The following is a 25853-nucleotide window of genomic DNA, read 5'->3' as shown; positions in this document are numbered from 1 at the left end:
AATGTGGTGTATTCATTATTCCATGCTGTTGTGCTGAATGTTGTTATGAGTTGTGTTATTTCAGCCCGTTGTTGCTCCCTGAATGATTGCATCAGTCATACACAGTTTTTTTTACATGTTAAGTAATTTGACCCCATCTCTTTGTGTGCCTCTTTTATTGAAGCCTATGTAATAATAATAACACAGATAGGTTATGAGGACATAAAGGTGTGACAGCCTACTGTACTATAATCAAAGTCAAAACTACTGGGAAGAAAAAAGAAGTGGAAACAGAATCGTGAGAAATAATCGAGCCCGGAGATATATGACGAGGATTGGAACGATAAACGTGAAAGCCAGACTATGTTGAGGTAATCAGCTGACTTTTGTGGAATAATAATGAGCAACTTCAGAGAGAAGAAATATGACTTTCCATCACATTATTTGTGCTTTCCCAAATAACGCATTCAGATTGGGGTGCATCCCTAAAAGAAACCATTGCATATATATTCTTTGAAAGACCTTTTTCCTGAACAAATTTGTTTTCCATCTCAATCCCTCCTTGGGCCAGAAAATGTCAAAAAAAAAAAACCACACAACTGCAAAATCTTAACATTGAATAAAACCCATCTCTCCGTCTGTCTGTCTGATAAGTACAATGATACAAAACTTACATTGATATTTTTAAAAAACAACCACATTTAGTCCACATTTTGCATTAATGACTTTTATTTAACAGATTTGACAGAGAATACAGGTTTTGATTAATCGAAATAAAGTGATGCATGTGAAAACACTCTGATTAAAACATAACTATTGAATTTTGAAAAGAGAAGGAAGCAGCCAACAAACTAATTCAACATAGCTGATGTTAAAAATTGATGTCATTCAATATCGCTTGTCATTCACTTATTGATTGCTGGTTAAATTTCAGATTTTGCTTGTAGTGGTAGAAGCTGCAGTAGCAGTTGTAGCAGGTGCTGTAGTTGTACTCTATCATCCCTGGAAGAGTGTAAGAATGAGTTGGATCAACTGTTGCTGTGGAGTCAATGTTGTAGTTGCTCCAGCTGCTGTTGCTGCAGCTGTTGTTGTTGTTGCCTGGGTGGTTGTTGCCTTCAAAACAATCAGAAACATTCATTGTCAGAAATACAGCAGAGGAGTTTCTAAGGATTTTACAGTAATTGACATTCAGGTGTGTTGAATGTTGAATTATAGAGAAAGCACTCACCTCATTGGAGCGAGAGTTAGAGCTAGATTCGGAGCTTGACCGAGCAATTCGTCTGGGTGCCGACTCCATCTGGAGAAAATCCACAAAACACGTTTGATATTGCCTGCGTTATACTATTACAACATTATATGGCTTGAACATATAAGAAAGCTGGTATTGATATTGAGTATGAGACTGTTACACTTACAGTATTAGCCAGAGTGAGGCTCAGGAGGCATCCAAGCACAAAGAAAACCTTCAGCATGGTTACAGAGGTCACACCTGTTGGAAAGAGAATATACAAGACGTGTTCACATCAACAGCTTTTCCAAAATATCGGCAACATCACCATTTCACCAACCTTACACAGAAACAGAAAAAAGATTCATATATTTACCTTCAAGTCTTCACACCTTCAGCAGACTGTCTCTCAGATGGTTGAGGAGGTTGTTATTGTGTTGCTCTGAATGTTGAGCTTTTCTTATATACAGTTACAGGAGCTGATGTCGTGTCATCAGCATAAAGCAGTGTTGGGAAATTGCAATTATTAGGAAATCTTCCACCTCAACATGTAAGGTGAGGAAATAGGCAGGTCAGGTATGTAGGTAGTTAATTTATCATTGTACAGTACAGGGCTGCACAACAAAATGAATGTTGTAGTCACTTCATGCTACACACACATAGAACACATATACAATTAATTAATTTTGGAATAGAATAGGAGTTTGAAGTTTGAAGGAGCTGCCAGCTGCAGCACCATGTTACTGTTGAAACATGCTCAGTGTATCCACCATTGACTCCAGAGGTTTTAAAAGTAAACATATCCAGAGAACGTGTTGCATTCACAACATGTGCTTTTTTTTTTAATCCAAACTGAAAGTACCATAAAACATGCTTTACTTACAATTTCAAAATACAGAACCTAGAACACGATAGGTCACAGCTGACATAGTTCTCCAATTTTAACAGCTCTGGCTGAACCCATTATGATTCCGGAATAAGTGGAAAAAACAGTCTGGCTTGTTTGTATTTTTTAAGCAGTGGTTCCTTTTTCCTTGGTGCCACCCCCACCCCACCCCCAATAGGTTCTCAAAGAAAAAGAGCTGCACAAATGCAGACACACCAAGACAATTGGTGAGTACTCCTAAAGCTGTATCATCTAAAAATAATCTAAACCATAATTGTTTCCATTTGCAGAACCATCACCTTTGACAAATGTCTGTTTTCTAGCATAACCTTAACATTTTTTCTTTTAACAATCCAACAGAGTAGCTTATTACAAAAAGAATAATAATCAATCATTATGACAGAACTTGAGAGGTCACAATGATGTGACCTACTAAGTAGCCTATTATATACTGTAATATTGTACTATTTTCGAGTGAGGACAAAAACGTAATCTTTTTAAATTGTTTTGTTTACAGACTTAAATTGCGGTTTTAGGACACATGCCAATCTAATTTTGACAACCTCCAATGCAGACAAAGCCTCAAAGACCCCCCTGTAAAATCTGGGTTCATTCTGAGGTAATGAAAACACAATGATTCTTCTTTTCAGGTGATTATAATGAAAACATATTTATGAATATTATATTCCATTTCTAGGATGTTAAATGAGTGCTGCAGGCTGTACTTGTGATATATGAATAGTCCCCAGAAATTATATGAATATGAATGATATTCATGAAAAGGTCTCAAAGCTCAACTGACCTTTAATGACTGACAGAATTCTGGTAATAAACCAACTGTATGCTACCTGCCCAGCACATCTCTGATGCGTTTCCTGGGCGCCTGCACCAGTATCTGGCCACATCTGACAGAAACACATTATGAATGTTTACCTCAACAGCTGATGTTGAGACATATTTGTAGCAATCAGCTCTGAAGTCAGAGGGAGGTGTTGCTTCCTGCCAGCTTACTGACTCACATTTTGGGATTTGGTGAGCCTATAACAAATTTCGGGATTTAAGGAGTGAATCACTGAGGGAGTGTATCTTACAGCTTTAATTTCTCATTTACCGTGGCTTTGATTTTTATTGCTATTGCCATTGCCATTTCTATTTCTATTTAAATTTCAGTATATATTTATGAATCGTGCTTTACCAAACAATATTGTTTTAACAGGTTAAATATATCAGGTCCTGCTTAGGGCCCACAAGGGCCTTGGCCCAGTCTGGAGCCAATGTACAAAACTGAAGGCAAAATATCCCAAATAGATCCATTTCCATGTTGGACTGGTGGCGTCATGTGGAGCACAAGTCTGTGCAGTAGTGATCAGGGTTGGAGCTGCATTATCAAGACACCCAGCTGTCTCAATCGTGAACAAGGCTCAGCTGTGAGCCCTTGAAGACTTTGTGTCCCAGCTTAAAAGCTCATCTGTAATACTTTTTAAATTATAAATTTGTCTAGACACTGTCAGCTAAGTGCTGGACAGCTTATGTAACAGGTTGAAATTATATCTGTTTTTAAAAACGTTTATGATGTTGCAGCCTGTTCAGACTGAAGTGTTAATACCTGTACTGATACTTTAAGACATCTGAGTTTTTTGACGTCAATGCAGCGCCATTCTCAGTTTGCGCTCTGCTAACTTTGTATTATTTTTTCTGGTCATGGTTGAACATTAATTTTGCTTTGTAGACAATGAAAATGTAGCAGTGTACAGATGTTGCAGCAGCCGTGTCATTGAATCTGTGAATCTTGAAGATAACATAGATTAATATCTTCATTTGACATGTTAAATTGTATTGTTGAACACTGAATCAACACAATTAACCCGATTGTTCTATTATTACACCTCTGCAAATGAATGAGACAGATTGCATTTGGAAGAATTTGAGAGATTGTGTAACCCTTTATTTTTATGCTGTTATAGTATTTTGTTATTGTTTGTTGTGAGGAAGTAAGATGGTGAGAATCTCTGTGTACAAGATGAGAACAGAAAACGCTGTGTAGCGATTAGCGATTGTCACTCTAATGTGGTATTTTTGTACTTTGTAGAAAATCCTGATTGAATGTGTAGCATCAGCTTGAGTCTGTGTGACATCATTCTGCCCACCACTACATATGCATGTGCATTATATCGCTCATCACTTACCACATTACTGATTCCTTTTGGTATGCAGTGTGTCAAATAGCAACAGTACATTCTGCTTACTATAAGACTACAATGCTGAGGTGTGAAAGTAGAAACTCAGTTACACATTGAATAAGTATAAATGTATATAAGAGAGTAATCCTATTGTGTTATGCATGCTCATCAGAATAAAGTACCACACAGTTAAGTAAGTAAAGTGGCCCTGAGGGTTCAACACACTGAAACTTAAGAAAAAACATGCAACTAGACAAAACACAAGCAAACTGAGAGCACATCTTTATTAATTTGACAGTAATAATAATAATAATAATAATAATAATAATAATAATAATAATAATAATAATAATATTAATAATAATGCATTTTATTTATAGGCGCCTTTCTTGACACTCAAGGTCACCTTACATCATCAAACACAAAAGCAAACACAATATTAAATGAGACAATAAAAAATAAAATACAAAAATACAGTTTAAAATTAGACAATGCAATTGTGATCAGGAGTAAGCCCGTTTCAACAGATGGGTTTTGAGTTTGGATTTGAAATGTGGTAGTGAGTCTGTGTTACGGAGGTCAGGTGGGAGTGAGTTCCAGAGCTGGGGAGCAGAGCAGCTGAATGCGGGGGGGACGATGAGATGGATGGAGGAAGAGGATCTGAGGGTGCAGGTGGGTGTAGCAATGTGGAGGAGTTCAGAGAGATATGGAGGGGCAAAGTTGTGGACAGCTTTGAAGGTAAGGAGGAGTATTTTGTAGTTGATGTGATGTGTGATGGGGAACCAATGGACAAGACATGCATCATTTAGAAAACATACTGCAAATACACAAATGCGCTGCAAAGACAGAAAACGCAACCAAATACACCAAATTTTATTATTTTTCAGCACATTCTTTGTACTTCTGTTTTCTAAATACAGTGAGATGTTTGCTCATACTTGAGGTAGATGAAGGGGTTGATGCTGCAACATCCCACAATGAGCACTTCCAGAAAGGCCAGAGTGACACGGCCTGGTTCATGGCAGCAGTCTGCAGCCAGCCATCAAGTTAACGGCTACGTGTGGCAACAAAAGACAAAGAAGCAACCAACGAGCAGCAAAAGGGGACCTTGGCCTGTTCTCCTCCTCCCCCTCGGCGACCAAAAAGACCAACATTCCCCTGCCCCTTTGAAATTAAAGGACTGACCATTCCCCCTCCCCAACATTAAATTATCACTTTGATTTTTATATATATGTAAATAATAAAATTGTGCTTTCAACCCGTCTTAACATTGTGTTGTTTTTTGCCTTTACAATCCTGGTTGTCAAATTGGAAGTCTGCAGACCCACTGCACGTATTGCAGTAGGGATGTTATACTATAATACTTCAGACACAGAGCAGAGGCAGTCAAGGTCCAGGTCTCCTTCTTCATTAGCCTTAGAGTTTTATTTGATTTATTTTACACAGCAAAAGAAAACATAAAAGATGTAAGAGAAGCAAATTTGTAAATTTGAAGTAATTTCTTAGCCTGAAAATGACTGCATATATGCATTTTTCTTTCCTATAGTCTGCAATGTTCTTGACCATAATTCAAATGTTTTGTAAAAGTGAATGAAATAAGCTATAATAAAATACTGTTTTGTATATAAAAACTGAAGCCCTGTTCCTTGTCTTGATATATTAACTGTTTACATATAGAACAAAATCTTCTGGAGGTCTTGAATGATTAGTAAATGATAAAAATGCTGGTTGTGGTTGTCAGTGAAAAATAAAACTCTGGCTTGCCACCCCACAGAAATGTTCCATCAAAAGAAGTTCCTCCCTGACACTATTTGGCAGGGACACTGGGTTTAGCACTGCCCAAGACTATTGTGATTGGTTTACAGAAATATAAGGAAGACAAATAATGTGTGGAGCCAGACATTTCTCCAGCCTGACTAATGACAATGTAAAAATACTCAGTTGGCATTCAACAATTTATAAAACTGTGTCCATTATACTTAACTGATGCTATTATTTACAGCAAGCAATTAATATAAACAGATTTAAAGTCTTTTATATGGACTGTAAAATGTCAGCAGCCTTTTCTCTCCTGCAAGTAATTTCATTCTGTTTAATGGAGAGTAAGTGGCAACCTGACATATGTACTGTGCAAACATAAAAGCCTTTATTACTCACTTTTGTGAGATACTGTATGTCAGCTGTGACCTACCATGTTCTAGGTTCTGTATTTTGAAATTGTAAGTAAAGCATGTTTTATGGTACTTTCAGTTTGGATTTAAAAAAAAAAAGCACATGATGTGAATGCAGCATGTTCTCTGGATATGTTTACTTTTAAAACCTCTGGAGTCAATGGTGGATACACTGAGCATGTTTCAACAGTAACATGATGCTGCAGCTGGCAGCTCCTTCAAACTTCAAACTCCTATTCTATTCCAAAATTAATTATTTGTATATGTGTTCTATGTGTGTGTAGCATGAAGTGACTACAACGTTCATTTTGTTGTGCAGCCCTGTACTGTACAATGATAAATTAACTACCTACATACCTGACCTGCCTATTTCCTCACCTTACATGTTGAGGTGGAAGATTTCCTAATAGTTGCAATTTCCCAACACTGCTTTATGCTGATGACACGACATCAGCTCCTGTAACTGTATATAAGAAAAGCTCAACATTCAGAGCAACACAATAACAACCTCCTCAACCATCTGAGAGACAGTCTGCTGAAGGTGTGAAGACTCGAGAGTAATTATATGAATCTTTTTTCTGTTTCTGTGTAAGGTTGGTGAAATGGTGATGTTGCTGATATTTTGGAAAAGCTGTTGATGTGAACACCTCTTGTATATTCTCTTTCCAACAGGTGTGATCTCTGTAACCATGCTGAAGGTTTTCTTTGTGCTTGGATGCCTCCTGAGCCTCACTCTGGCTAATACTGTAAGTGTAACAGTCTCATACTCAATATCAATACCAGCTTTCTTATATGTTCAACCCATATAATGTTGTAATAGTATAACGCAGGCAATATCAAACGTGTTTTGTGGATTTTCTCCAGATGGAGTCGGCACCCAGACGAATTGCTCGGTCAAGCTCCGAATCTAGCTCTAACTCTCGCTCCAATGAGGTGAGTGCTTTCTCTATAATTCAACATTCAACACACCTGAATGTCAATTACTGTAAAATCCTTAGAAACTCCTCTGCTGTATTTCTGACAATGAATGTTTCTGATTGTTTTGAAGGCAACAACCACCCAGGCAACAACAACAACAGCTGCAGCAACAGCAGCTGGAGCAACTACAACATTGACTCCACAGCAACAGTTGATCCAACTCATTCTTACACTCTTCCAGGGATGATAGAGTACAACTACAGCACCTGCTACAACTGCTACTGCAGCTTCTACCACTACAAGCAAAATCTGAAATTTAACCAGCAATCAATAAGTGAATGACAAGCAATATTGAATGACATCAATTTTTAACATCAGCTATGTTGAATTAGTTTGTTGGCTGCTTCCTTCTCTTTTCAAAATTCAATAGTTATGTTTTAATCAGAGTGTTTTCACATGCATCACTTTATTTCAATTAATCAAAACCTGTATTCTCTGTCAAATCTGTTAAATAAAAGTCATTAATGCAAAATGTGGACTAAATGTGGTTGTTTTTTAAAAATATCAATGTAAGTTTTGTATCATTGTACTTATCAGACAGACAGACGGAGAGATGGGTTTTATTCAATGTTAAGATTTTGCAGTTGTGTGGTTTTTTTTTTGACATTTTCTGGCCCAAGGAGGGATTGAGATGGAAAACAAATTTGTCCAGGAAAAAGGTCTTTCAAAGAATATATATGCAATGGTTTCTTTTAGGGATGCACCCCAATCTGAATGCGTTATTTGGGAAAGCACAAATAATGTGATGGAAAGTCATATTTCTTCTCTCTGAAGTTGCTCATTATTATTCCACAAAAGTCAGCTGATTACCTCAACATAGTCTGGCTTTCATGTTTATCGTTCCAATCCTCGTCATATATCTCCGGGCTCGATTCTTTCTCATGATTCTGTTTCCACTTCTTTTTTCTTCCCAGTAGTTTTTACTTTGATTATAGTACAGTAGGCTGTCACACCTTTATGTCCTCATAACCTATCTGTGTTATTATTATTACATAGGCTTCAATAAAAGAGGCACACAAAGAGATGGGGTCAAATTACTTAACATGTAAAAAAAACTGTATATGACTGATGCAATCATTCAGGGAGCAACAACGGGCTGAAATAACACAACTCATAACAAGATTCAGCACAACAGCATGTGTAACCCCCATAAATTTAACAGATAGTCTAAACCCTACTTTTAAACGCTGTGTATAGTTGTTTGTATGTTACAGTTTAAGTTAAACCTTCACTGATTATTGTGTATGCACTAATTCATATGAAACCCTCACACTTTTAACATATATTTAACCCTCATGATGTCCTGGGGTCATTTTGGACCCCAAACGAAAACTTTTTCTGTCATAATATGCTTGTTTTTTCATCAAATGGTCTGAAAATAACAGGGTTTGTTTAATACTATGATCTTCACAACTAAAATAAATTTGAAGTAATTTGATTGAATTTTGAGTGTTTTTTTTTTTATTTAGTAACGTTCATTGTCCTCTGGGGTACAACAATACCAAATAACAATATAGGGGTGCAAAGGGGCAAATTGTCATGTCATACTGCCCCCAGACCCACCCACCCCACAGCACACACACACACACACACACACACACACACACACAAATCCTGATGGAAGTTTGACTTATACCAGTGTCTGATCAACTTATTTGCCTTTGTTATTATTTCATATAAATAAGGTATGAATTACAAAAATTAATAGGATGGTCTGAAGTTGAATAAAAAGATGAAACACAAATTTGTGCGACAATGTTATGTTTTGTGCTTTTTAACAGTCAAACCAGTTAGGGTCCAAATGGATCCCAGAGGACAATGAATGTTACTCTGTCGGGAGGACATTATGAGGGTTAACTGAGCTGAGTAGCAGAGTTATTATTGCAGTTCATGAAAAATCCTGAGGGTGGCGCTAAGCGTCTGCAGAACGCACCTGTAGGGCGTAGCGATGTGGAGGAGAAAGGGGGAGGAGGAGAAGAGCAGCACGCGGAAGGAAAACGAAAGGAGTCCAGCGACACATGATGAGCAAAAGAGTGAAGGGAAAACTTGTTTTTATTTGTTAAAGTTCAGTGTTAAAGTTGTCCAGAAGACGCTTAACTTGTTCCAGGATACCACTGTTTACAGCAGGATGAAGGAGGATCATTATTAGATGTGTTTTGGATGACAATTCTCCGGTGAGTGTGTGGTTTTTTTTGGTGCTAGCTTGAAAAGTAATGTTAGCTCACGCTCAGTTAATGAATGTGGATGAAAAAAACCAATCGGAGAAACATGTCGTGTGTGACTGAAATAGATGCACTGTATAAAAATTGTGTTGTGTGAATTTTCTGAGAAGAGATATGAGATGTTACTGCTAGCAGAAACTATTGCCTTGTGAATTTTATTTCCAAGTTGTGGGTGTATTTTATAGTTGTGAACAACAAGCTAATGAGAGGTTAGCGGATAACTGTAAGATTTTGACATAAACTCGCACACTATTAGAAATTAGACTTTAACTGAAGTTAACCTGTATGGTGTGCAGGTTGTTGTTTTTTTTTCGGGTCGACTTCCAAGAGGGGTCGGCAGAGGATCTTCAGCGAGCGGGAGGTACAACAACCACTGTTGCTGTCACTTGTGGAGTCAGAGAGGAGATGCCGCTGGACTTAGATGCACCAGATCTCCACTTGGATTTGCAGATAAGCTTAAGCAAAATATACAGAAAGAAAGGGGCCCCTAACTCAACTAAAACTACGTAGTTGACTGGAAAAAACAGGACCTTCTGACTTGACTGACTGAACTAAACTTTCAAGGAAAACCCATCAAGGAAAAACATGAGTTGCAACTGAAGAGGAGATAAATAACAACTAAAGGGATGTATTGAACTGAATGAGACTCTACCCGGGTAATAACAATAACAATTTAATTTAATATTGTTTTATTTTTATTTATTTTTTTTATGAGTCTATATATTTTTGTATTACTGTTGGATAAGCCAAGGTGATATATGTGGAAAGTAAACATTAGTTATATTTGGCTGTGGAATAAATCCATACTTCTTTGGTTTCACTAAACAGAGTCTTTGGTTTGCTTACTATCCTCCTTGCAGGGCCCATACTTAAGATATTGGTGTAACTGCCTATTAGTCTCTTAGCCTATTTCATTACAAATACTGGTTACACATGGAATAATGAATACACCACATTCAGTGACACTTAACACATTGTCATTAAAATGACATGATGCAAAAGTACAATGTTGCCTGTTGACCACACACACAATCAGGTTCTGAAAGACATAAATAAAAAAAATAAAAAAATCAATTTAATAATCAATCAATCAATCAATCAATCAATCAATCTGTGTTAAAGGTATGGTTCACCCAAAATGAAAATTCAGTCATTATTTACTCACCCTCATGCCGATTGAAGGTTGGGTTTATATTGTTAGTCTGCAAAACACTGCTGGAGTTTAACAGGAAAACAATGTTGCAGAATCTCCCAAACAATGTAAAATGAATGGTGGCCAGTTTTCAAACATAGAAAAGCAACTTTTATCCAAGTCTCCTCAAGTCCCGATGTACCGTTTGCACATTGTCACACCACACACACCCAGTTCAGACAGTGCGCATGTGGCTGTGGCTCCAAGCTAAGGATCTACAGTGATGATTCAGGCTGAAAACATTGTTTTAGTCAACTTGGCATGTTGGAGCTTTAGGAGACTTGGATTACAGCAGATGAGCAGTATGTATCTATAGATAGATAGATAGTGTCTATCTATCTATCTCTTTATCTATAATTTCATGTGTTTTAAGAAAAATGAACATATTTGCTCCACATGTTTCATTGATGCAGTTTATTTAGCAGACAGTACAGAGAATACAGTGTTATTGAGCTACATGATTAATTAAAATATGACTGAAAGTGATGAGTGTGAAAACAAGTTTGAAAGGAAAAACAAGCTGTTGTCATGACTAACTAACAAAAAACAAAGCTGATGCTAAAATTTTATGTAACACAGTACTTGTCATTCACTTATTGATTGCTGGTTGAATTTCAGATTTGATTTTGTCGTAGTCGAAGCGGCAGGAGCAGCTGCAGGCACTGCAGTTGTATTTTTTCATCCCGAGGCAGCAAGAAGGCTCTGCAAAATCTGAACTAGCTGTGGATTCAGTGTTGCACTTGATCCTGCTGCTGCAGCTGTTGTTGTTGCTGCCTGGTTGGTGGTTGCAGCCTTCAAAACAATCAGGAACATACATTGTCAAATATAAAACAGAGAAAGTTCTCAGGAATTTTACAGTGACTGACATTCAGCTGTGTTGAATGTTGAATTCTAGAGAAAGCACTCACCTCAACGGAGTTAGACTCTGATAAATCTGACCGAGCAATTCGTTTGTGCGCCGCCTCCATCTGGAGAACATATACAAGTTGTATCTTTGATATTGCCTGCATTGTACCATTATAATAATAGAAATTGTATCAACAAGAACACCTGTTGAGTCTGAGACTGTTGCACTTACAGGATTAGCCAGAGCGAAGCTCAGGAGGCATCCAAGCACCAATGCAAACTTCAGCATGTTTACAGAGATCACACCTGAGTATCAAAGTATTAAGCTAAATTATTTATCATTGAACAACTCAAGGTTGCAAAATAAATTGAAAGTTACAGTTCATTCATGCAACACACACATAGAGGATACATATACAGATAATTACATTTAGAATGGAATAGAATAAAGTATAAAATAAATCAAAAGATAACTTTTCAAACTTATATACATATATAGACCTACACCCAGGGATTAAAAGTGCATTTTTCGAATTTGCATCTGGAGGAATCTAAACATCAGCAGCAAGATGATGATAATATGTTTAACATTTTCACATAACAAAATTCAACATCTACAAAAAGTGTCCAGCAACTTTGACTGCGTTTGAGTTTTGATCCACTGGGAGGGCACCCTCGAGGGCATTTTTACCACATTTTATCCACTGAAGGACACTCAAGAAGCTACTTTTTCACAGTGGCCTTTAGTGGACAAAATATACTAAAGTGCCTCTAGTGTGTCCTTCCATTTGACAAACATGATCAAGAGTCCTCTCTGTTGCCCTCCCAGTGGATCAAATTTGATTAAGTCCATCAAGACTTTCTGTGCACTTGTGCCCTGCTGCATACTGCTGATGCCCTTATTTCTTTTGCCCCTGCCCCCCAGACTGAGTCCACCACTGCTCCTGGCTAATGCCCAGTCAGAAAAGTGGACTGAAAAAATTGGGACTCGAGCAACAGGAAATCAGAGACTATTGTGCCCACATATCACAGGGATCTGCTTCACCATAACATCCCACAAGAAATGATCAGATGGACGGACGGATGGACCGACAGATAGATAGGATTCAGAACCAGGTAGCCAGAAGATGTTCACCTCAATCCTCCCCGAACCCTCTCCTCCAGTCTTCAGGTCCAGGCAGCAGGAGTCCAGAGTCTGGAGCCACTTCACCTCATGGGGTCTAACCGCCAAAGACTCTTCATGTTTCATATCTCATGCACGTGTCAATAAACCACTTTCTTTTACTCTTGGTCTCTCCTGATTGAAATGCCTTTAAAAGACAGATAAAAACACAATTTTCCAAATCTCCTTTCACATTTCAGTGATGTTGTCTTGTGTTTTCACAATCATCACTCAAGTCAGTTGTATTTCATCTAAACATGTGGATGGATAGACAGACAGACAGATAGATAGACTGATAGACACCCTCAACAACCTCACTGCCTCTCAACACCTCTAAGTCTTTTGTCTGGGGTTTGTGGTCAAGATGAGACACTGCATTCATGGTTTCATCAAATTTCTACTGTGGGGAAACCTTTCTTGTTTAACACAATAATAATTATAGTACACCTGATTTCTGCAATACCTACTGACACAGCATTTCATGCTGTTAAAAGACATAAAATCACTTTCTAGAATGTAAATAAAATCTTCTGTGGATCCTGTATGCATACTTTGTCTACAGGTACTGTGTGTGTGCGTACACACACACACACACACACATATATATATATATATATATATATAAAAACGCACGCACACACACACATATCAAGACAACGCCTCTCCGACCTCAGCCGCCATAGCAACACTATCAGGTTGTTCCCATGTTTATCTGGAAGGAGAAGACAGCTGCATCTACTGTCTGAAGGAGAGACAGTATGTCTGTTAAAAGTTAGTGTAGGTCTCTCAATACGTCCAAGGCCTTAGCATGTTGGCTAAAGATTGGAAAATTCCCTAACAAACATGTACAAATAAATCTGTCTAAATCTATCAATTTATCTGTCCATCTACTGTTGTAACCGTTCAATATTGGACCCAAAAACGAGTACAGTCTGGAGACAGAGAGAGGTTTAGACAGTTTTTTATGTATTCCTTTTGATGGCAGTCTGAAGGTTTGGCTGAGACAAACAGGGTCAGGCTGCAGAGGGCTGAGCAGGGCAGGCAAAGAAGCTGGTGGCAGAGGACTGAGACAAGGCTGGTTCTGGCAGAGCTGGCATGGAGGATCTGAAGCACAGGAAAAGGTGTTACTGAGGTCCAGAAAAAACATCCAAAAAACACACACTAACAAAACCTTTAGCTAGCAAGAGCCTAGATGTCTGTACCACATAGAAGACTGAACGATCTGGCAGAGTCTGGAAGTCTGAGCTGGGGTTATATACTGCAGTGTCTTGATTAGTGGATTCGGTGCAGATGAGCTGGATAGCAGCTGCAGAGGATCAGGTAGATGAGCAGGAGGAGGGAACCAAGGGTCACGCCCAGCAACAGAGGCAGGAGGAGGGAGCCAAGAGTCCACGCCCAGCAACACAGACAGAGACAAACATGACACACTACGGAGAGGGAAAACAGGAAACACAAGGAAAGGGGGAGACAAAACCCAAACTCTAACATCTACACGTCTTCATTCATGTTTCTCAAAGATATAGATTTTATCAAAAACAAACACATTTGGTCCATGTTTTGCATTGGTGAAGTTTATTTGATCCACATGTTTATTGCACTAGAATGATAAGTGCGTCAGACAACGTTATGGAAATCTGAAAAGAGAAATAAGCAGTTGTTGTGACACCCAATGTTAAGAAGCAGTGTTGTTTAATACTGGTTGTCACTCATTATTCTCTGGCTAAATTTCAGATTTTATTTTGTAGCAGCAGCTGCCGTAGTACTAGGTAGCATCTGGAGGAGCTGGAGCAATATCTGCAGATATTCAGGAGTCACTATTGAGGTTGCTGTTGTTTCCTGGGTGGTGGTGGTGGCAGCCTTCAAGAAAATCAAAAACATACATTGTGAAATATACAGCAGAGAAGTTTCAAAGGAATTTTACAACAATTGACATTCAAGTTTGTTGAATGTTGAATTATAGAGAAAGCACTCACCTCACCGGAGTTAGAGCTAGATTCGGAGCTTGACCGAGCAAGTCGTTTGGGTGCCGACTCCATCTGGAGAAAATCCACAAAACACGTTTGATATTGCCTGCGGTATACTTTTACAACATTATATGGTATGAACACTGGTATTGATACTGAGTATGAGACTGTTACACTTACAGTATTAGCCAGAGTGAGGCTCAGGAGGCATCCAAGCACAAAGAAAACCTTCAGCATGGTTACAGAGATCACACCTGTTGGAAAGAGAATATACAAGACGTGTTCACATCAACAGCTTTTCCAAAATATCAGCAACATCACCATTTCACCATTTGTTTTAGACAAAAACAAACAAAACATTCATATAATTACTCTCGAGTCTTCACAGCTTCAGCAGACTATCTCTCAGATGGTTGAGAAGGTTGTTATTTTGTTGCTCTGAATGTTGAACTTTTCTTATATACAGTTACAGGAGCTGATGTCATGTCATCAGCATAAGGCAGATTTGGGAAATTGGAACTATTAGGAAATCTTCCACCTCCGTATTTTGAGGTAAGGAAATAGGCAGAGCAGGTGATGATCAGTGTGGTAAGAGCAATCTGTTCAATAACTCATAAATAATTAATTATAGCGTAGTCCCAGCTCTGTTTGGTAAGTTTCTGTGACTTTTTATGCATTCATTTGAGTCGGGTTTTTTTGCATGTTTTGACCTGTACTTAACACACCTGCATCCTATCCGTTTATTCACCACAAACCCAGCTAAGAGTTAGGATTAGGGTCTTACTTATCATTTTGTCAATCTGCCATGAACCCCAAAATGAAGAAGAAAAATTACAGTTACCTATAAACAAATAAATCTGTCTTAATCTATCAATTTATCTATCTATGTACGCATCTTCATTAATGTTTCTCAAAGATATAGATTTTATCAAAAACAAACACATTTGGTCCATGTTTTGCATTGGTGAAGTTTATTTAGCAGATAGCTCTACAGAGAATACAGTGATTTTGATCCACATGTTTATTGCAATAGAATGATAAGTGTGTCAGACAACATTATTGAAATCTGAAAAGAGAAATAAGCAGTTGTGACACCCGATGTTAAGAATCAGTGTCGTTCAATACTGGTTGTCACTCATTATTCTCTGGCTAAATTTCAGATTTTATGTTGTAGCAGCAGCTGTAGTAGTAGTAGTAGTAGCTGCAGTAGTGGTTGTAGCTGCAGTAGTAGTTGTAGTAGGTGCTGCAGTAGTCTGTAGTGACTGGATGATCTGGATGATCTGGAGAAACGTTTGCAGCTGTGATAGATTCAGTGTTGGGGCTGTTGCTGCTGCTGTAGCCTGGGTGGCAGAATGAGAAACATTCATTGTCAAATATACGGCAATACATGCTGCAAAAACCATGTTTCATTTTCTTGAAACAGACAAGAAGGAGACCATGAATCAAAAATACTGAACCAGAAAATGAATTAAAGGGACATGTCACCCCACAGTGAAAAATATGTATTTTCCCCTGGCCTGTAATGCTGTTTGTCTATCTAGATTTTTGGTCTAAGTTGCATAGTTTTGGAGATGTCGTCCTTCTCTCCAATATATTGGGACTATATGGCGTGCTTATGGTGCTCACAGCACCCAAAAATACATTTGAAAATTTCAAAACCAGTTTCATTTTCCAAAAAGCATGACCCAGTTACTCAAGATAATTCACGGTAGTCATGTACTTTCATGACTTACTGAAATGATATTGGAAGGATCCACTAACTGAGGGGGAGAAGGAGAGCCATACTTTTGTTACTAGATCACGGCCTTCAGTATGTGTAATACGCAAGGCCGCCTTTTGACCAACATCACGTATTAGAAATAGACTGGATCACAGCTCCCGCTGAAGCCAACGCATCTCAGTTGCTCTCTGGTGGAAGGCTACAGTAGAATTCATAAATCCTGCCACCCAATGTTAATAGATAAGACATGGGCTAAAGTAATCAAACAGTCAGATGGTGTCTCCAGCTCGATACTGTGGCACCAACACTGGTTAATACTGTGCAGACTCTGGCTCCAAATGACATGACCAGCGCAGTGTGGCAGCACTTGTATAGTAGAGATATGTCATCCATCTTTATTCATCATCATTGCGTTCTACATTGAATGAATCTTTTTACTATGAACACGTTCGTTCTGATGTCTGTGAACGGCACGTTCTCTCAATTTAACTTCGTTCAATAGGGTGCCAGACTTCCATAGAGCCTTCCAGGCGAAATCCCAGCTAAAACACACCGTAAACAGGCCTTAATATTTAACGGAAAAAACACCCAAATCTGGCAACACCAGCCACCACAGTGTCGCACCGCCGCATGCATCATCAAAACACAAAGCAGCATGGAGGTGACAACAACAGCAACATGTAGCAGCAGCACTACCTCAGACTCTTCATATGATCATTTAAAACAGTTTTATGAGAAGGTTGTGAGGATTCCAATGGGAAAAATCTTACATTTTTGTGCAAACTTTGACCGCCAGGTTTCAAAAAGCAACTCCGCACATCAGTTACATCAACAGCAAACCCGAAACAGCACATTGAACTCAAGCACCCGGGTAGGCTTTCAAGGTATGTGCAAGCCAATAAAAAATCAAAAGACACTCCAACGTTAAAACTGATAAAATAATTGCTGTCTGTGGTTCTATATGGGCTGTGGCAATAATTTTGAAAAATAATAGCTTGCAGCAACATATTGAAAAAAAAAAAAACTATGAACTAGTTCATTTTTAGAACTGTGAACTTAGTTCAAAACTTTGGAATTATGAACTATGAACTAGTTCATTTTAAAATTTGTGAACTGAACTTTGAACTCATTCATGAAGAAAGTGAACTTTCCCAACACTGACCAACTTAAGCATAAATAGGAACAGTGAGTCCTGGAAGTGATGGTATGACGCCCACAGAGCCGTGATCTCAACATCATGGAGTCTGTCTGGGATTACATGATGAGACAGAAGGATTTGAGGCAGCCTACAGAAGATCTGTGGTTAGTTCTCCAAGATGTTTGGAACAACCTACCTCCTGAGTTCCTTCTTTTGCGAATTTCCTCAGCTACGACGACTCCGCTTTATCTTCATTTTAAGTCTCACTGAAGTTATGCCTGGATCTCCATACTTTTAAATACAATACAAGCAGGCCAGAGGTAGTGGTCACCAGCATGATATAAACTTAAGAAAATGTGGTCTTCACCTTTAAAATCATAATCCATCATCATAAAATTCATAGGGGTGAGTGGATTGGGCTTAATTGTGTTCTGTACAATTTATTCAAAGTTTTACACATACAGTATGAGACCACCTAATGGTAAAAATATATATATATGCCCAAATAAGGTCAGACCCAACACACTGAATTAGCCTATTGGTCTGTAAATCCAAACACAGGAATTATGAATACACAAGGTCTGAGACCACGGGTCCATGCCCCTGGCTCCACAGCTCAGGGTCAGTATCATCCAAACCAGATTACATTTACGTCTTCTCCGTTCGGAGAGACAACGCCTCTCCAACCTCAGCCGCCATAGCAACACTATCAGGTTGTTCCCTTGTTTATCTGAAAGGAGAAGACAGCTGCATCTACTGTCTGAAGGAGAGACAGTATGAGCCCTATCTTACGCCCGGCACAATGCCATTGCGCCGCCAGTGCAAGTGATTTTGCTATCTTCTCACTGCGCATTTCTATTTAGATTTATTAGGCTTCATAATTGTTGTGATATACTATACACGATATAGCCTTATCTAAATAATAAATGGACACATGCCACAACGGTCAGTCTGTAGTTTTCTTTTGCTGGGAGCTTCCGTTTATTTCGTCTGCGTACATACAACGCCGGTAACACTGACTTCCGGTCTAGTGACTATCAACATAAGAGTCTTCTACTTCCAGTAGTAGCAGTAGGACCTTCAGAATAAGGGTGTACCCAGTACCGAACATTACAATAATTATAATTCTTTTCCTCATTACTGAGTTCATCTTTAAAGACACATGCCTGCACGGCTGTTTAACATTGATGAAAAGTGTTCTGTGATTGTGGAGATGTGTGTGCGCCTCAGCCAAGCGCAAGACACGCGAACGCTTTTAATCTCAATATTTACATTTTGTTGTTGATAAAAAAATATGTTCAAATAACATTTAACTAATCCACACTCCCGTGTGAGGAAGAGAATGACCATAAATGATGGTGTTTTGTGATTGTGAAGACGTGTGTGTGTTTCGGCCAAGCCCGCCGGGTGCTATCTTGTGCTGAAAGACCACAGACTTTGCACTTCGACCAGGTTTTGGCTGGTCTAAAGCGCAAGCGCGTTTTACTCCAATGCGCTGAGCACAAGATAGCAAACGCGCCCGGCCACGCCTTCGTTTTGCCTTCATGCTTAGACTCCCCGCCCACAGCGGCACAGACCCAGCGCAAGTGCATTTGCTATCTTACCCACATGGCAAAAATGGCACTTGCGCTGGCGGCGCAATGGCTCCACAATCACCAAACGCCTTAATTTACATGAGTCTTTATTCTACACAGGAGTGTCGATTAATGAAGTGTCCTTTGAACATATTATCCACCAGCAATAAAGTGTAAATATTGAAGTTAATAGCGTGCAGGTATGTGTGTGTCTTGTCCTTGGCTGAGGTGCGCACACCCCACAATCACCAAACACCTTTCATTTATGTTTAAAAGTAGTGCAAGCGTGTGTGTCTTTGAAGTTAATCTCACTAATAAGTACAACAGTATTATTATTATTATTATAAAGTCTGATAAATGTCAGCAGACCTGCAAACAGGATCACAGCAGCATGATTGTCTTTATCAAATGAGTCAGCAAGACAGGTAGAGCAGCTGTAGTGTTTATGTCTGCATGTTTGTTATGATCCAGAAAAACAATGTTTAAACAATTATGATCTATAACATATAAAATATACAAGACACTATATTTGACCGCACGAGTCCGGCCCAACCTGAGAGAAAAAGTTATGTGTGCTTCTATCAGAGCTGGTTGGATATATCTGTGTGTAATTTTGGGCACTTCAAACTTAAGAAACTCTCTCTGGGGCTTAGATTTGCCAAATTTCAGAACATATCAGCTGTGTACTCATATGAGGTATATTTATGATTGGGTTGTAAACACCTCAAACTCTATTTGGTTGGGAGTTGAAGCTTCCCTTTCAAAGTATCCACTAAGGGACTTACTGTTTTTTAAGAAATTTAAAGATATCAGACTGAGTTGTAATAACCCTGTCACGCTTAATACACTTAAGGCCTGGCGATTGGTATGTTGACTTGAGGGAAGGTCAAAGTTCACATCTGTTTTCACCCCTATTGTGAATAATCCTGATTTCCAGTCTGGGATGTTTGATATAGGTTTTAAGCGGTGGGGGGATAATGGTATTCATAGACTGAGGGACTTACTCTCTGATAATGTGGTCATGACATTTGAACAAATGATAGAGAAATATTCTATTCCCAGACATGACTTCTTTTGTTATCTGCAGATAAGGCATTATATTTTGCACAGTACTACGTTAGCTGAGAACCATGAAAGCTCTCCTGTTGAGAAATTATTATTTTTAACAGATAGAGAGATATCTGTAAGTTTATTTTATAAAGCTATGTATTTTGCACCCCCAGTAAGGTTGCAGAGGCTTAAAGGCACATGGGAGAAGGAGCTAAACATCACAATGGATGATGAAGAGTGGAAGGATGTCTGGAGACATGCTAAATCAATTTCAGTCTGCAATCGTGCCCAAGCAATGCAGTTAAAAATTATACACAGAATGCACATATCCCCCAACCGCAGGCATCACTTCAATCCTACTCTCTCACCCACGTGCCTTAAATGCAAGATAGAAATTGGTACCCTAACTCATTGTTTTTGGTCATGTTGGAAACTGCAAATGTATTGGTCTAATGTGCTATCTGAAATAGAAAAGATATTGGGTTTAAAACTGGAGATGGACCCTGTGTTTCTCATATTGGGCCTCCCAAGCCGACGTTTAATATCAAAACATAATAAGAGGCTATATTGTATTCTTACTTATGCAGCGAGGAAGAATATTTTATTGCAATGGATCAATGAAAAAGTACCAACTGTTAAAGGCTGGCAAAAAGTGGTGTTTGATCTAGTGCCATTAGAGTACCTTACATGTATATTACATTTAAAAACAGATCAATTTTATAAAGTTTGGGAACCCTATTTGAAATACGTAGAGCCTGGGGTCTCTAATATCATGTTGCAGGGATTTTCTTGATCGCTCATATCGCACATTTTTACTGTAACCCTGGGTATTATTTATATGGATCTGAGCTGGTGTTCTGTTTTTTGTTTTGTTTTGTCTGTTTGTTTGCTTGATTTGTTTTTGTTTCTGTGGACCATATTATGTATCCATTCTTTACTTGTAAAAGTGAAAAATTAATAAAAATATTGTTTAAAAAAAAAAAAAAAGAAACTCTCTCTGATTATTTCGTGGGTCAGAGGAGCGAGGATGGGAGGAGGAGATGAGGATTAGGTGGGAGAGGAGAAGAAGGAGGAGCACGGACAGCCGCGTATCTGCTCCTCCACCTGGCTCAGGTGGGCCAGTGGAACCGGGAAGCTTCGCGGCTGGACTGGATCTGTTCGCCTCTACTCTCTACTGCACCATCTATCAATAATGATGACGATGATAATAAGTAATTATAAAATGCAACATGCTTTCAACGTGCTTCAGGTTAAAATACAAGCAGTTACATATGTGCATGACATTTGCAGTTCATTTATTGTATTGGTTTTTGCAGGCGTTAATGTAAAATAAATTATTTACACATGAAGCTGTTTTGGAGACGTCCTGCTGTCTCCATATATCACATTTTCACTTCTCGTAACAGGAGCTCTGTCTCCTCACTTTAAAAATCTTTTCTCTTTGTTTCCCCCTGGATAATCTGCCTTCATGCTGACACTGCTTGCGCTCCTGGCACACCTGCCTCTTAAAGGTGATGAGAGCCGACTTTCTGATTGGTTTATTGCATGTTCGGCCTGATAGGTGTATCCCGCTTTGCACTGGTGGTGCAAAGGGCAGGGCAGGGCAAAATATCACTCCCGCCCCTTGCACAAGATGGCAAAGGTGGATTTGGACACACCTTGAATAAATTAAATCCATTGCGCCTCGCGCTTGCCACTTGCGCTTTAGATCAGCGTAAGATAGGGCCCTATGTCTGTTAAAAGTTAGTGTAGGTCTCTCAATACGTCCAAGGCCTTAGCATGTTGCCTAAAGATTGGAAAATTCCCTAACAAACATGTACAAATAAATCTGTCTTAATCTATCAATTTATCTATCCATCTACATGTCTTCATTCATGTTTCTCAAAGATATAGATTTTATCAAAAACAAACACATTTGGTCCATGTTTTGCATTGGTGAAGTTTATTTGATCCACATGTTTATTGCACTAGAATGATAAGTGCGTCAGACAACGTTATGGAAATCTGAAAAGAGAAATAAGCAGTTGTTGTGACACCCAATGTTAAGAATCAGTGTTGTTTAATACTGGTTGTCACTCATTATTCTCTGGCTAAATTTCAGATTTTATTTTGTAGCAGCAGCTGCCGTAGTACTAGGTAGCATCTGGAGGAGCTGGAGCAATATCTGCAGATATTCAGGAGTCACTATTGAGGTTGCTGCTGTTTCCTGGGTGGTGGTGGCAGCCTTCAAGAAAATCAAAAACATACATTGTGAAATATACAGCAGAGAAGTTTCAAAGGAATTTTACAACAATTGACATTCAGGTGTGTTGAATGTTGAATTATAGAGAAAGCACTCACCTCATTGGAGCGAGAGTTAGAGCTAGATTCGGAGCTTGACCGAGCAAGTCGTCTGGGTGCCGACTCCATCTGGAGAAAATCCACAAAACACGTTTGATATTGCCTGCGGTATACTTTTACAACATTATATGGTATGAACACTGGTATTGATACTGAGTATGAGACTGTTACACTTACAGTATTAGCCAGGGTGAGGGTCAGGAGGCATCCAAGCACAAAGAAAACCTTCAGCATGGTTACAGAGATCACACCTGTTGGAAAGAGAATATTCAAGACTTGTTCACATCAACAGCTTTTCCAAAATATCAGCAACATCACCATTTCACCATTTGTTTTAGACAAAAACAAACAAAACATTCATATAATTACTCTCGAGTCTTCACAGCTTCAGCAGACTGTCTCTCAGATGGTTGAGAAGGTTGTTATTTTGTTGCTCTGAATGTTGAGCTTTTCTTATATACAGTTACAGGAGCTGATGTCATGTCATCAGCATAAGGCAGATTTGGGAAATTGGAACTATTAGGAAATCTTCCACCTCCGTATTTTGAGGTAAGGAAATAGGCAGAGCAGGTGATGATCAGTGTGGTAAGAGCAATCTGTTCAATAACTCATAAATAATTAATTATAGCGTAGTCCCAGCTCTGTTTGGTAAGTTTCTGTGACTTTTTATGCATTCATTTGAGTCGGGTTTTTTTGCATGTTTTGACCTGTACTTAACACACCTGCATCCTATCCGTTTATTCACCACAAACCCAGCTAAGAGTTAGGATTAGGGTCTTACTTATCATTTTGTCAATCTGCCATGAACCCCAAAATGAAGAAGAAAAATTACAGTTACCTATAAACAAATAAATCTGTCTTAATCTATCAATTTATCTATCTATGTACGCATCTTCATTAATGTTTCTCAAAGATATAGATTTTATCAAAAACAAACACATTTGGTCCATGTTTTGCATTGGTGAAGTTTATTTAGCAGATAGCTCTACAGAGAATACAGTGATTTTGATCCACATGTTTATTGCACTAGAATGATAAGTGTGTCAGACAACATTATTGAAATCTGAAAAGAGAAATAAGCAGTTGTGACACCCGATGTTAAGAATCAGTGTCGTTCAATACTGGTTGTCACTCATTATTCTCTGGCTAAATTTCAGATTTTATGTTGTAGCAGCAGCTGTAGTAGTAGTAGTAGTAGCTGCAGTAGTGGTTGTAGCTGCAGTAGTAGTTGTAGTAGGTGCTGCAGTAGTCTGTAGTGACTGGATGATCTGGAGAAACGTTTGCAGCTGTGATAGATTCACTGTTGGGGCTGCTGCTGTAGCCTGGGTGGCAGAATGAGAAACATTCATTGTCAAATATACGGCAATACATGCTGCAAAAACCATGTTTCATTTTCTTGAAACAGACAAGAAGGAGACCATGAATCAAAAATACTGAACCAGAAAATGAATTAAAGGGACAGGTCACCCCACAGTGAAAAATATGTATTTTCCCCTGGCCTGTAATGCTGTTTGTCTATCTAGATTTTTGGTCTAAGTTGCATAGTTTTGGAGATGTCATCCTTCTCTCCAATATATTGGGACTATATGGCGTGCTTTTGGTGCTCACAGCACCCAAAAATACATTTGAAAATTTCAAAACCAGTTTCATTTTCCAAAAAGCATGACCCAGTTACTCAAGATAATTCACAGTAGTCATGTACTTTCATGACTTACTGAAATGATATTGGAAGGATCCACTAACTGAGGGGGAGAAGGAGAGCCATACTTTTGTTACTAGATCACGGCCTTCAGTATGTGTAATACGCAAGGCCGCCTTTTGACCAACATCATGTATTAGAAATAGACTGGATCACAGCTCCCGCTGAAGCCAACGCATCTCAGTCGCTCTCTGGTGGAAGGCTACAGTACAATTCATAAATCCTGCCACCCAATGTTAATAGATAAGACATGGGCTAAAGTAATCAAACAGTCAGATGGTGTCTCCAGCTCGATACTGTGGCACCAACACTGGTTAATACTGTGCAGACTCTGGCTCCAAATGACATGACCAGCGCAGTGTGGCAGCACTTGTATAGTAGAGATATGTCATCCATCTTTATTCATCATCATTGCGTTCTACATTGAATGAATCTTTTTACTATGAACACGTTCGTTCTGATGTCTGTGAACGGCACGTTCTCTCAATTTAACTTCGTTCAATAGGATGCCAGATTTCCATAGAGCCTTCCAGGCGAAATCCCAGCTAAAACACACCGTAAACAGGCCTTAATATTTAACGGAAAAAACACCCAAATCTGGCAACACCAGCCACCACAGTGTCGCACCGCCGCATGCATCATCAAAACACAAAGCAGCATGGAGGTGACAACAACAGCAACATGTAGCAGCAGCACTACCTCAGACTCTTCATATGATCATTTAAAACAGTTTTATGAGAAGGTTGTGAGGATTCCAATGGGAAAAATCTTACATTTTTGTGCAAACTTTGACCGCCAGGTTTCAAAAAGCAACTCCGCACATCAGTTACATCAACAGCAAACCCGAAACAGCACATTGAACTCAAGCACCCGGGTAGGCTTTCAAGGTATGTGCAAGCCAATAAAAAATCAAAAGACACTCCAACGTTAAAACTGATAAAATAATTGCTGTCTGTGGTTCTATATGGGCTGTGGCAATAATTTTGAAAAATAATAGCTTGCAGCAACATATTGAAAAAAAAAAACTATGAACTAGTTCATTTTTGGAACTGTGAACTTAGTTCAAAACTTTGGAATTATGAACTATGAACTAGTTAATTTTAAAATTTGTGAACTGAACTTTGAACTCATTCATGTAGAAAGTGAACTTTCCCAACACTGACCAACTTAAGCATTAATAGGAACAGTGAGTCCTGGAAGTGATGGTATGACGCCCACAGAGCCGTGATCTCAACATCATGGAGTCTGTCTGGGATTACATGATGAGACAGAAGGATTTGAGGCAGCCTACAGAAGATCTGTGGTTAGTTCTCCAAGATGTTTGGAACAACCTACCTACTGAGTTCCTTCTTTTGCGAATTTCCTCAGCTACGACGACTCCGCTTTATCTTCATTTTAAGTCTCACTGAAGTTATGCCTGGATCTCCATACTTTTAAATACAATACAAGCAGGCCAGATGTAGTGGTCACCAGCATGATATAAACTTAAGAAAATGTGGTCTTCACCTTTAAAATCATAATCCA

General features: G+C 38.8%; 2 long non-coding RNA genes across 2 annotated transcripts; one reads left to right on the top strand and one right to left on the bottom strand.

Annotated features, from left to right (window-relative positions):
- Positions 1-696: 696 nt before the first annotated feature.
- LOC146329923 (uncharacterized) lies at positions 697-1470 on the bottom strand. The gene is made up of 3 exons (XR_014769131.1): positions 1395-1470; positions 1208-1276; positions 697-1092 (listed from the first exon to the last, which is right to left on the bottom strand). It is a non-coding gene; the product is annotated as an uncharacterized LOC146329923 (long non-coding RNA).
- Positions 1471-7114: 5644 nt separating this feature from the next.
- Positions 7115-7888, top strand: LOC146329922 (uncharacterized). Its single transcript, XR_014769130.1, has 3 exons — positions 7115-7190; positions 7309-7377; positions 7493-7888. It is a non-coding gene; the product is annotated as an uncharacterized LOC146329922 (long non-coding RNA).
- Positions 7889-25853: the final 17965 nt, after the last annotated feature.

This window comes from Lutjanus erythropterus, chromosome 3 (genome assembly GCF_056507025.1).
Source record: "Lutjanus erythropterus isolate fLutEry1 chromosome 3, fLutEry1.hap2, whole genome shotgun sequence".
In the NCBI taxonomy this organism is placed as follows: domain Eukaryota; kingdom Metazoa; phylum Chordata; class Actinopteri; order Lutjaniformes; family Lutjanidae; genus Lutjanus; species Lutjanus erythropterus.
Note: the sequence above shows the minus strand (reverse complement) of the source record. Positions and strands in the feature narration are given on the sequence as shown.